Source organism: Physella acuta, unplaced genomic scaffold, assembly GCF_028476545.2.
Source record: "Physella acuta isolate Inbredline_101_S28 unplaced genomic scaffold, ASM2847654v3 ptg000013l, whole genome shotgun sequence".
Taxonomy (NCBI): Eukaryota; Metazoa; Mollusca; class Gastropoda; family Physidae; genus Physella; species Physella acuta.
Window position 1 is genome coordinate 865,395 of NW_026731533.1, and position 13,211 is coordinate 878,605.

At 44.6% G+C, this 13,211-nt stretch overlaps 1 protein-coding gene across 2 annotated transcripts in view; it reads left to right on the top strand.

The window, feature by feature from the left end:
* LOC131935993 (influenza virus NS1A-binding protein homolog B) overlaps positions 1-13,211 on the top strand; it is a 57,221-nt gene that overhangs the window by 19,404 nt on the left and 24,606 nt on the right. Inside the window, exon 1 of one of the 2 annotated variants that reach the window (XM_059292795.1) lies at positions 7,158-7,257. The exons of the other annotated variant lie outside the window; for it this stretch is intronic. The gene's annotated coding sequence lies outside the window, so the exon portion shown is untranslated. Of the gene's footprint in view, positions 1-7,157; positions 7,258-13,211 lie in introns of those variants that run through there. 2 annotated transcript variants of the gene reach the window in all.

Genomic DNA, 13,211 nt, shown 5'->3' on the forward strand with positions numbered 1-13,211 from the left:
GTGGGCTGTACACTGTGTGTAGGTGCTAGGTCACCACTGGCTAATTGCTAGGTCACCACTGGCTAGTTGCTAGGTCACTACTGGCTAGACTAGGTCACCACTGGCTAGTTGCTAGGTCACCACTGTCTAGACTAGGTCACCACTGGCTAGTTGCTAGGTCACTACTGGCTAGACTAGGTCACCACTGGCTAGTTGCTAGTTCACCACTGGCTAGTTACTAGGTCACCACTGGCTAGTTGCTAGTTCACCACTGGCTAGTTGCTAGGTCACCACTGGCTAGTTGCTAAGTCACCACTGGCTAGTTGCAAGGTCACCACTGGCTAATTGCTAGGTCACCACTGGCTAGTTGCTAGGTCACCACTGGCTAGTTGCTAGGTCACCACTGGCTAGTCGCTAGGTCACCACTGGCTAGTTGCTAGGTCACCACTGGCTAGTTGTTGGCTAGATTGTGTCACTACTATTAGCTAATTACTGTAGGCTAGTTCACCACTATGAACTAATTGCTGCCTTGTATGTATCACTACAGTAGGTAGTTGCTGCCTAGAGTGTTTCACCATTGATGGATAAGTCCCCAGTATCGGCTAGTTGATGTATGGTGTAGACACCTGCCCGAAGAAACAATGTGTGTGTCTGGGAGGGGGGGGCGTTAACTTATATGACATCTGACTGTACACTTTACATGTTTTTATTTGACTTCTGGATGTACACTTTCTATGGCTTTATATGACATCTGACTGTACACTTTATGTTTTATATGACATCTGGCAGTACACTTTCTATGGCTTTATATGACATCTGGCAGTACACTTTATATGTTTTTCTATGACATCTGGCTGTACACTTTATGTCTTTATATGACATATGGCTGTGCTCCGGAAGTGGCTACATGTCATCTGGCTCGATATATACACGTCTCTAGGGACTCAAGCCATGGCTGGCTGCAGCCAGAGATTTCTGCACCAGTTAAAACCGATCTTGCCAACCAGCCACGAGTGTTTCATCAGCCAAGTCCCATGGGGACAGGCCCATTGCGTCAGTGTGATTTTTTTTCTTGGCCAAGGAACAGAGGTAATCTGTTCAGTGTTCTTTTGAAATCACGTAGGCTAATTGAATGCAGTAGGCTAATTGAATACATGTTAATGAAGAAAGAAACCACACACGTGAATTAGATCACCATGCCTAAATTACGTGTAAAAGAATTAACGTTTTTATTTTTATGACTGGAGTTACCTTTAAAAAAAATCATCCCGGATTTTACTGTTTGGTAAAAAAAATTACGCAGGTTCTTGGAGGTGGTCTCATGGTCCGTTCTCTATATCACCGTATGTTTATTTCTCGCCAAGGACGTCTAGAATCTTGCTGTCTGCTTATCATTTGTGTGTGTGTGTGTGGGGGGGGGTCTTGTGGCATGGCAAAGGGAGGGGGATGGCAGCCGCCTCAAGCACAGTGTTTCTTTCAGACATTTTTCTCTGGAGAGGGGGGCGAAACCTGTTAAAAGTACACATTTTCTATATAAATTCTATTTAGTTGATGCCCCCCCCCCACCCCTTCCTGAAGAAAAAGATGCCTGAAACTTAGTAGGCATTACAAGTTGTAGGATAAAATGAAACAGCGAATTATGAGCTGCATTAAAGTTGAGACCATTGCACAGATACATGGGTGGATGATGGGATGGGATTGGGTGCATTGGATAGGTTGGGTTGGATAGGTTGGGTTGGATAGGTTGGATTGGATAGGTTGGATTGGATAGGTTGGATTGGATAGGTTGGATTGGATAGATTGGATTGGATTGAATGAACTGGATAGGTTGGATAGGATAGGTTGGATAGGATAGGTTGGATTGGATAGGTTGGATTGGATAGATTGGATAGGTTGGATTGGATTGAATGAACTGGATAGGTTGGATAGGATAGGTTGGATAGGATAGGTTGGATTGGATAGGTTGGATTGGATAGATTGGATAGGTTGGATTGGATTGAATGAACTGGATAGGTTGGATTGGATAGTAGGCACTTTAAAGACCACCCCAGGCAGGTACTGGATGTAGCTACTCCCCTGACTTGTTGTATTAGATACACGCCACCAAACAGTGCGCTGAGCTCCTGTGTGTTGATTTATTGGCCAGTTGGTTTTGAAATGTAAAGCTCTAATCTCTCCAGCCGTGAATAATTGAGTTAGAAATAGGAAGCTGCGGTTTGTGGTGTCAGGACGCCGCAGTCTGATGGCCAATTTGGTATCTGTGTCCAAAGGTTTGTGGTTTAAACCACTGGGTTTCGTTGTGGTTTAGCCACTGGGTTTTGTGGTTTAACAAGGTTTGGTGGTTTAACCACAAGGTTTAATGATGGTTTAACCCCGTAGTTTTTTTTTTTGTATTCTGACATAGTTTGCTTATTTCAACCCCAAAGTTTCGACACGTTTAGCCTAAACGTTTTCATAGAATAGGGCTGGTAAGTAGGTCACCAACCAGTTCTATGGCTCATGCAGGTTTTATTGAGCCGTAGAACTGGTTGGTGACCTACTTACCAGCCATATTTAGAACACCCGTATATTGATGAAACTCATGTTTTTTTTTTTTTGCATTAGCCTCACTGTTTCATATAATGGTTTTCGCAGAGCTGTTGTCGTTGTTTAACCTCTGTTTCGTGTAGTTAAGTTACAAAGGTTAACTTGTAAAAAAACGACATAGTCTTAAGAGTTAGATGCCTATGTGCAGACTTGTACGTTTGGTGCTAAGGAACATAATCTCACCAGATGGGTACTTGTTGGGTTCATCCCCCTCAATGTCTGGCTTTACTCTGGCTCAAGGGCTTTCAGGAAGTTGTTGTGGATTAACGAGCACGCCTTACCGAGGGTAGCAAATTGCTAATTAACTCCAGCGGCTGCTAATTAGTGTCGCTGAATTCGAGCCAACTCGAGGGGTATGGTTCGACAACCCAGTGTAACTCTTAGGCCTTTGATTAAAGGGGCTCTATGTTAATGTTTTGTTAGATTGTGGTTATTGATTTCTGCACTTGAGTTTCCCCTACCCCGGGGTGTATCCCCCCACCCCACCCCTCATGTGGCAGGTAAACACCCCTTGTTGTTCGACTTGTTCAACAGATAGTTACCGATCAGGCGCAGATCTACCTTCCAGATCCTTCCTGCATTTCTCTCTCACCATTTTTTTCTGCGACTAAATCGAACAAATAGTTCACGATCAGGCGCAGATTTACCTTCTAGAACCTTCCTTCATATTTCTCTCACCATTTTTTTTCTGCGACTACACCGCCCGCAAGTTTTTTTCTAAAACTATACTGAAGGTTATATAACCGTGGGGTAATTTCGTCTTAGTTCCCTGCCAAACACTCCCTTCAGGCACCTGGGCCAGCGGAAAATTTTTCCAGATTTTTCTCCTCCCTGCGTAAATGAGTGCATGACTGGAGTTGTAAATTGCATCATCTTCTGAGCAGGTCGCGAGCTCAAGGTATCTGAATGGGGAGTCGGTGGGGTGATGAATGGCACCTTAAATACCTGCGTGGGCAGGGGTTGGAGTCTGATAAAGTTGTCTGAGAGATTGGTGCGTGTGGAGGAATGTAAGAGAGATCGATTTGTGTGGAGTGATTGAAGAGTGATCGATTTGTGTGGGGTGATTGAAGAGTGATCGATTAGTGTGGAGTGATTGAAGAGAGATCGATTTGTGTGTAGTGATTGAAGAGTGATCGATTTGTGTGGAGTGATTGAAAAGAGATAGATTTTTTGTGGAGTCATTAAGGAGAGATCTATTTGTATGGAGTGATTGATCAGGAAGATAAATCGATTTGTGTGGAGTGATTGATCAGGAAGATAAATCGATTTGTGTGGAGTGATTGAACGTCATATAAGTAAAACAAAATGTAACAAAGACAAAACCTGCTGAAGTCATCAGATTCTTCTAGTAGGTTCTGTCGGTCTTGATGAGGTAATAGTAGTTAGCTGTGATACATAGCTGCTTGTTACTGCCGTGTCTACCTGTCTTGTGGTGTATAGGGCCTACCTGTCTTGTGTCTACCTGTCTTGTGTCTACCTGTCTTGTGTCTACCTGTCTTGTGTCTACCTGTCTTGTGTCTACCTGTCTTGTGTCTACCTGTCTTGTGTCTACCTGTCTTGTGTCTACCTGTCTTGTGTCTACCTGTCTTGTGTCTACCTGTCTTGTGTCTACCTGTCTTGTGTCTACCTGTCTTGTGTCTACCTGTCTTGTGTCTACCTGTCTTGTGTCTACCTGTCTTGTGTCTACCTGTCTTGTGTCTACCTGTCTTGTGTCTACCTGTATTGTGTCTACCTGTCTTGTGTCTGCCTGTCTTGTGTCTGCTTGTTACTACCATGTCTACCTATCTTGTGGTAGCAGTTTGTTACTACCATGTCTGCCTGTCTTGTGGTCTTGTTGCTACCATGTCTACCTGTCTGTCTCGCTTCCTGTTTTCTTGTCCTCGACGTTTTTTCTCTATCCAACAGCAGGTAAAGGTTATTCCTGTAATTGATATGCTAAGGTTTTTTAAATGTATCGACACTGCACTGTTGCAATTTATGTACGAAAGTACTCGTGTTTAAATGTGTCTTTAAGTAATCACGACCAGGGTATCGACACCTGTCGAAACATAGTTTAGATGGTTCGATTTTTTTCGATACCGTAATGTCGCTACATATGTCTATACTCGGGTTTTGAATTGTATCGATACTGTACTGTTTAGAATCCAACATTATTGAGGGTGGCTTACCACAAACTACTAAACAAAGAACCCCGATGGGCATAAAGTATCGTACAGATATTTTTCCTTCCCATGTTGTTGTTATGGTTGGGGGAACGATACTATATTTTTGTTTTAAACTGACTTTCGATTTACGTCGATTTGACGTTTTAATAAGTAACAGAACAAGTTTCCAATTTTAGCCGTGAAATGACATGAGGTAAATAGTTCACTTCTGCTGGTGGTGCAGGTGGGAGCTGATCGTCTGCTGATGGGCGGGTTAAAAGCTTTTGGCTGCTGGCTGTACACACTGGTCATGGTGTGGTGTACACACCAGTCACGGTGTGGTGTACACACTGGTCATGGTGTGGTGTACACACCAGTCACGGTGTGGTGTACACACTGGTCATGGTGTGGTGTACACACCAGTCACGGTGTGGTGTACACACCAGTCACGGGTGGTGTACACACCAGTCACGGGTGGTGTACACACCAGTCATGGTGTACACACCAGTCACGGTGTGGTGTACACACCAGTCACGGTGTGGTGTACACACCAGTCACGGTGTGGTGTACATACCAGTCACGGTGTGGTGTACACACCAGTCACGGTGTGGTGTACACACCAGTCATGGTGTACACACCAGTCACGGTGTGGTGTACACACCAGTCATGGCGTACACACCAGTCACGGTGTGGTGTACACACCAGTCACGGTGTGGTGTACACACCAGTCACGGTGTGGTGTACATACCAGTCATGGCGTACACACCAGTCACGGTGTTGTGTACACACCAGTCACGGTGTTGTGTACACACCAGTCACGGTGTGGTGTACATACCAGTCACGGTGTGGTGTACACACCAGTCACGGTGTGGTGTACACACCAGTCACGGTGTGGTGTACACACCAGTCATGGTGTACACACCAGTCACGGTGTGGTGTACACACCAGTCATGGCGTACACACCAGTCACGGTGTGGTGTACACACCAGTCACGGTGTGGTGTACACACCAGTCACGGTGTGGTGTACATACCAGTCATGGCGTACACACCAGTCACGGTGTTGTGTACACACCAGTCACGGTGTTGTGTACACACCAGTCACGGTGTGGTGTACACACCAGTCATGGCGTACACACCAGTCACGGTGTGGTGTACACACCAGTCACGGTATGGTGTACATACCAGTCATGGTGTGGTGTACACACCAGTCACGGTGTCGTGTACATACCCGTCGTGGTGTGGTGTACACACCAGTCGTGGTGTGGTGTACACACCAGTCGTGGTGTGGTGTACACACCAGTCACGGTGTGGTGTAAACACGTCACGGCGTGGTGTACACACCAGTCATGATGTGCTGTTGACTCCGTGTTAGTAGGGGCGTTGGTTAACATTGCGTCATCGCTTGTTGTGGTCGTTTGGGGCTGCGGTGATGTTTACTTCGTGGTGAAGGATATGTTAACATCTTGGTGTTAAGGTGATGTTAACATCTTGGTGTTAAGGTGATGTTAACATCTTGGTGTTAAGGTGATGTTAACATCTTGGGGTTAGGGTGATGTTAACATCTTGGGGTTAGGGTGATGTTAACATCTTGGTGTTAAGGTGATGTTAACATCTTGGGGTTAGGGTGATGTTAACATCTTGGGGTTAGGGTGATGTTAACATCTTGGTGTTAAGGTGATGTTAACATCTTGGGGTTAGGGTGATGTTAACATCTTGGGGTTAGGGTGATGTTAACATCTTGGGGTTAAGGTGATGTTAACATCTTGGGGTTAGGGTGATGTTAACATCTTGGGGTTAGGGTGATGTTAACATGTTAGGGCTATGTGTATCGACTGCCATTACATGATGAATGTTGATACACCACAGGATGAATGTTGATGAATGTTGATACACTACACTACGGGATGAATGTTGATACACCATATGATGAATGTTGATACACCACAGGATAAATGTTGATACTGTAGTTACCAGCATAAAATAAAAACATGCCATGTTGTTTACCTCCCCGATATTACTTATGACGTCACTGCTATTGATCTTCCACCATAAAATAACATGAACAAATTTTGCTTTAAGATATCTCCGTAATGTAACTTATTTTAGCATCGAATTTTTTTTTTTTGCCATACATCTTCTGCTCATTTGATTGTCAGTAATTGGTAAGGTAGCATCCTCGAAGGGGGGGGGGGGTATAATTGGAAGCCAGCAGGGTAACGACAGCAGTGAGACAAACTGTCAAACTCAGCAAAACGGGAACAAATGTCACGGTCGTCCGCCGTCTTGCCACCCCCCCCCCCCCCCCCGAGGCTGTGAAAGACGAGTGACGTCAAGCCCCGCACCACGTGGTCTGGGGATCAGCCAATGGTGGTGTCGTTCACAATCTGGGTGACTGCCGTCCCCTTGAGCGGCCCTCCCTTAGGCGTGGTGCCATTGATTTTTTTTTCTCCCTCACACACACACACACACCCGCACACCCACACCCTGGGTCATCATAAAGGGGACTTCACCGGAATGACTAATCACAGGGATTTCATGTTTCAAAAGGTACGTCCACTTATTCTCTGCCGTGTGTTACACGCTATGTTCGTTCGGTCGAGATAGATTTATCGATTAGACTAGCTTGACCTTGGTTTCTGCTGACAGCCCTGTTAGTGGAGGGGGGGGGGGGGATTAGAGGTAATCTATTATGTAACAGCCCGTAGCTATCACTTGAACGTATTAAGGTTTGTTAGGGCATGCATTATATTTACACCTAGTTCTTAATGGACTTATTTTACTGCGTTGTACCGCTATCTCTAATTTTACCATAATGAATGCATATATGTATGTGTTTATTTATTTATGCGTGTATGAATGTATAACTTATCATATATATATATATATATATATATATATATATATAGATAGATAGATAGATAGATAGATAGATAGATAGATAGATAGATAGATAGATAGATAGATAGATAGATAGATAGATAGATAGATAGATAGATAGATAGATAGATAGATAGATAGATAGATAGATAGATAGATAGATAGATAGATAGATAGATAGATAGATAGATAGATAGATAGATAGATAGATAGATAGATAGATAGATAGATAGATAGATAGATAGATAGATAGATAGATAGATAGATAGATAGATAGATAGATAGATAGATAGATAGATAGATAGATAGATAGATAGATAGATAGATAGATAGATAGATAGATAGATAGATAGATAGATAGATAGATAGATAGATAGATAGATAGATAGATAGATAGATAGATAGATAGATAGATAGATAGATAGATAGATAGATAGATAGATAGATAGATAGATAGATAGATAGATAGATAGATAGATAGATAGATAGATAGATAGATAGATAGATAGATAGATAGATAGATAGATGAGAAGGTCTAAGTAGTGTTCGCAGGATGAGATAACTTTGTCTATGTAAGATGGAATCTTTATTGCTAAATAAACTAGAAGCTAACGATCCGAGCCAACAGTGTTTTACTACCTAGGCACATCGCGAGACCTCATTAAGATCCACCTAATTGATCTCTTACTGTACTAATGCACCAACTTGGGTAAACTAACATGTACATGCCTTGTGATGGAAACTGCGAATATGGGTATCTGTACGTAATTCGTGCATTGAACAAGGCGATTATGACTGTTTGAACATGACTATCCTGTCCACAGTCCTCTGTCCTGTACCATCCTGTCCACAGTCCTTTGTCCTGTACCATCCTGTCCACAGTCCTCTGTCCTATACCATCCTGTCCTCCGTCCTGTACCATCCTGTCCACAGTCCTGTACCATCCTGTACCATCCTGTCCTCCGTCCTGTACCATCCTGTCCACAGTCCTGTACCATCCTGTCCTGTACCATCCTGTCCACAGTCCTTTGTCCTGTACCATCCTGTCCACAGTCCTCTGTCCTGTACCATCCTGTCCTCTGTCCTGTACCATCCTGTCCACAATCCTTTGTCCTGTACCATCCTGTCCACAGTCCTCTGTCATGTACCATCCTGTCCTCTGTCCTGTACCATCCTGTCCACAATCCTTTGTCCTGTACCATCCTGTCCGCAGTCCTCTGTCATGTACCATCCTGTCCTCTGTCCTGTACCATCCTGTCCACAATCCTTTGTCCTGTACCATCCTGTCCACAGTCCTGTACCATCCTGTCCTCTGTCCTGTACCATCCTGTCCTCTGTCCTGTACCATCCTGTCCACAGTCCTCTGTCCTGTACCATCCTGTCCTCTGTCCTGTACCATCCTGTCCACAGTCCTCTGTCCTGTACCATCCTGTCCACAGTCCTCTGTCCTGTACCATCCTGTCCACAGTCCTCTGTCCTGTACCATCATGTCCACATTCCTCTGTCCTGTACCATCATGTCCACAGTCCTCTGTCCTGTACCATCATGTCCACAGTCCTCTGTCCTGTACCATCCTGTCCACAGGCCTCTGTCCTGTACCATCCTGTCCTCCGTCCTGTACCATCCTGTCCACAGTCCTCTGTCCTGTACCATCCTGTCCGCAGTCCTCTGTCCTGTACCATCATGTCCACAGTCCTCTGTCCTGTACCATCCTGTCCACAGTCCTCTGTCCTGTACCATCATGTCCACAGTCCTCTGTCCTGTACCATCATGTCCACAGTCCTCTGTCCTGTACCATCCTGTCCACAGTCCTCTGTCCTGTACCATCCTGTCCACAGTCTTCTGTCCTGTACCATCCTGTCCTCTGTCCTGTACCATCCTGTCCACAGTCCTCTGTCCTGTACCATCCTGTCCTCTGTCCTGTACCATCCTGTCCACAGTCCTCTGTCCTGTACCATCCTGTCCACAGTCCTCTGTCCTGTACCATCATGTCCACAGTCCTCTGTCCTGTACCATCATGTCCACAGTCCTCTGTCCTGTACCATCCTGTCCACAGTCCTCTGTCCTGTACCATCCTGTCCACAGTCCTCTGTCCTGTACCATCCTGTCCACAGTCTTCTGTCCTGTACCATCCTTTCCACAGTCTTCTGTCCTGTACCATCCTTTCCACAGTCCTCTGTCCTGTACCATCCTGTCCACAGTCTTCTGTCCTGTACCATCCTTTCCACAGTCTTCTGTCCTGTACCATCCTGTCCACAGTCCTCTGTCCTGTACCATCCTGTCCACAGTCCTCTGTCCTGTACCATCCTGTCCACAGTCTTCTGTCCTGTACCATCCTTTCCACAGTCTTCTGTCCTGTACCATCCTGTCCACAGTCCTCTGTCCTGTACCATCCTGTCCACAGTCTTCTGTCCTGTACCATCCTTTCCACAGTCCTCTGTCCTGTACCATCCTGTCCACAGTCTTCTGTCCTGTACCATCCTTTCCTCTGTCCTGTACCATCCTGTCCACAGTCTTCTGTCCTGTACCATCCTTTCCTCTGTCCTGTACCATCCTGTCCACAGTCCTTTGTCCTGTACCACCCTGTCCACAGTCCTCTGTCCTATACCATCCTTTCCACAGTCCTCTGTCCTGTACCATCCTGTCCACAGTCTTCTGTCCTGTACCATCCTTTCCACAGTCTTCTGTCCTGTACCATCCTGTCCACAGTCCTCTGTCCTGTACCATCCTGATCCCACATTGGAGTTACGTGACTGGTGGCTTTCGTGTGGAACTCTCTAGACTAGAGGTCCCTGTTGTCTTTATGTTGATGAAGACAGCTCTTCTCTGCCTTGCCATTCATATGATTCTGCCCCCCCCCTTTGTTTACCAAGATAAGTAAATGCCTTCCGTCTAGCATGACATGTTCCTCACCCTAGTGATGGAAGCTAAAGCTGGTCACTCTCATTTATAGCTTAAGCTTATCCAACATATTTATAAGGCTGACGTATCGTAACCTTTTTTGTTCATTCTCAGACCTAATAAAAACCTGGATGTGCCCTTCAATTAACATTACGTGTTTTAGTTCAATTTTAAAGCTGACCAAATCAGCATTGACAACCCTATTGTTTAACTATTTTGTCCTTTTGTTATTTTTAGTTTTGTCATTTTTCTTTGTTCGTTTTTTTTTATGTAACAACCCGTTTTGTTAATACTTCTAATTATTGATCTGTCCGCCTTTTCTATACGGAAGCCGTTATTCTATAATCGTCATACGTACCCACTTTAAAAAAAAACACAATTGAAACATTTTTTAATAACAACTCGAGTCAGATTGTCTGTTGAATGTTCTCAATGTGTCTAAAAACGAGGACATTTCTGTGTGACGTAATGCCAGTTGACGTTGACTGCCATCAGGTACACTGACGTTGTCACTGCCTAACCCGTAGTTAGCACTGACATGTCAATGGATGACGTAATCGTACCCAGCCGACACGGTCAATTTAAGTTAATTAATTCTGTTCAAGTCTTGGTTCGACGCCAGATCAGAGGGGCAGAGTGGTGGGGGGGGGGGGGGGGGGAGGGGGTGACGCTCGACTTTACAAATCTGTTTCCTAGAAATGTGTGGCCGTTAAAATGAGGTTGACAAAACTGAAAGTTACACGTTGTGTACAGCGTTGGCCCGCTAATGTGTGGTGTTTATGAATTGGGTGGGGGGGGGGTGAGGATTATGTTTATCGGGTGACGTGTGGTAGTGTGTGTGTTCATTGTGTGTCCATAGCAACTGGTGACGTGACGTGTGGGGGGGGGGGGGTATAACAACATCAATTAAGTCTCCGTGTCAGGTTGTGGGTGTGTTATGCCACTCAATGGATGACGTGGGTGGGGGTATGGTGTGCCTATAGCAGCTGGTACCAGGTTAAAATCACTCACCCATGTCATGTGACCAGATGTTAAACAAACGACCAACCAGATGAGGCAACTGCCCCACCCACCCGATGAACTCTCGTCAGTAGTTTTGGCACGGTTATGGGAATTAATGGAGTAAGACGGTACAAAACTCATGAGACAGGCAATTTCTTCACACCGCTGCGTGTGAGTTAGCTCACAATTCCATGTGGCAGGTCACTTTCATCCCCTAATAAAATGTTTTCGTGTTCATACTGAAGGTTTTGTTCTTCGTTGACGCTATGGTAAAAAGTACATGCGTCAAAGTAATTTTCTTTTATAACTTCAATGTTCAAAAACTTTCAGAATGTTCACATGCCGCCCATGGGTGTGTCTTGTGTATTGTCTTGTAGAAACGATGACCATGTATGGTAACGATTCGATCAAATCTCATTATATCGAGCTGCTCTATTACCGGTTTGATCAAGTCCCGTTGTATCGAATAATTGTGGCTAAGCACAATGCCTAAATTAGTAGCCGTTAATTGCTATGGGTCGATGACGGGTCCAGTTCTAGATCAAGAGTGTATCTTTAGTTGGCCTATTTTTGCCATCGTCACACTGTCGGTCTGTTTGTTTAACTGTGTGTTCGTGTGTTTGTGGTCGAATCCTGGCACTCAGTTTTGACCTGATTCTAGTGGTCGGCGTGGTCGGGTCGGTAAAGCTCTTGGTTTTAAGTTAACCGTTAAGTCCCGAGGCTTGAAAGCTTGGGACAGCAACCCATTCGGAGATAAAACCTCAAAATCAAACAACTGCTGCCCTGAGTGGACGAAAGATATGAATGCAAATCCAACAAGAAAAGCAGTCTGAAATCTGATTCAACGGCCTATATGGGCGCGTAACAAGTTAAAGGAAATCCCGTTCGACAAACGAAGATTTCTAACGGTGAAATTTCTTCTCCACCTTTACATGCAAATGGATCTCCGACGACAACGCAATCGTATATGATTTTAAATTTAAATATATTTTAAAGTAATATGCAAAAAAAACGTGTTTTAGAATTATTATATTCAAAGGTTAATTAAGTAGATTAACTACCACAAAAAAGTCAGGTGAGCTGGTATTTCTGAAGGACCTATCACTGAACACGTTCCCCCCTGGTGTAGCAATTTGTTTACTGTCAACATGTTAGCCTAAGTAACTACTTGCAGATACCATCAGCACATCGGCCTTTAATGTCGGTCTCCGGGTCATCGTGACACCGGAAGGAACGTTGATTAGTCAGATAAGACCACGTGGTTAGTGGATGTCATGCATATTTAAATCTCACCCAACCGCCGGCCGCCGTAAAAACACTGCACGTAACTTTGTTTGTGCTAGTTAATCAGAGGTTGCCCTGTACACAGACTTCGTCTCCGGGCAAGATCTCCATAACTTTAAACCCATTCGATGCGGTGCACGCTAATGATGGAACAGCTCAAGATTTCCATAACTTTAAACCCATTTGATGCGGTGCACGCTAATGATGGAACAGCTCAAGATTTCCATAACTTTAAACCCATTTGGTGCGGTGCACGCTAATGATGGAACAGCTAAAGATTTCCATAACTTTAAACCCATTCGATGCGGTGCACGCTAATCATGGAACAGCTCAAGATTTTTATAACTTAAAACCCATTCGATGCGGTGCACGCTAATGATGGAACAGCTCAAGATTTTTATAACTTTAAACCAACAGTAGCCCATTCGATGCGGTGC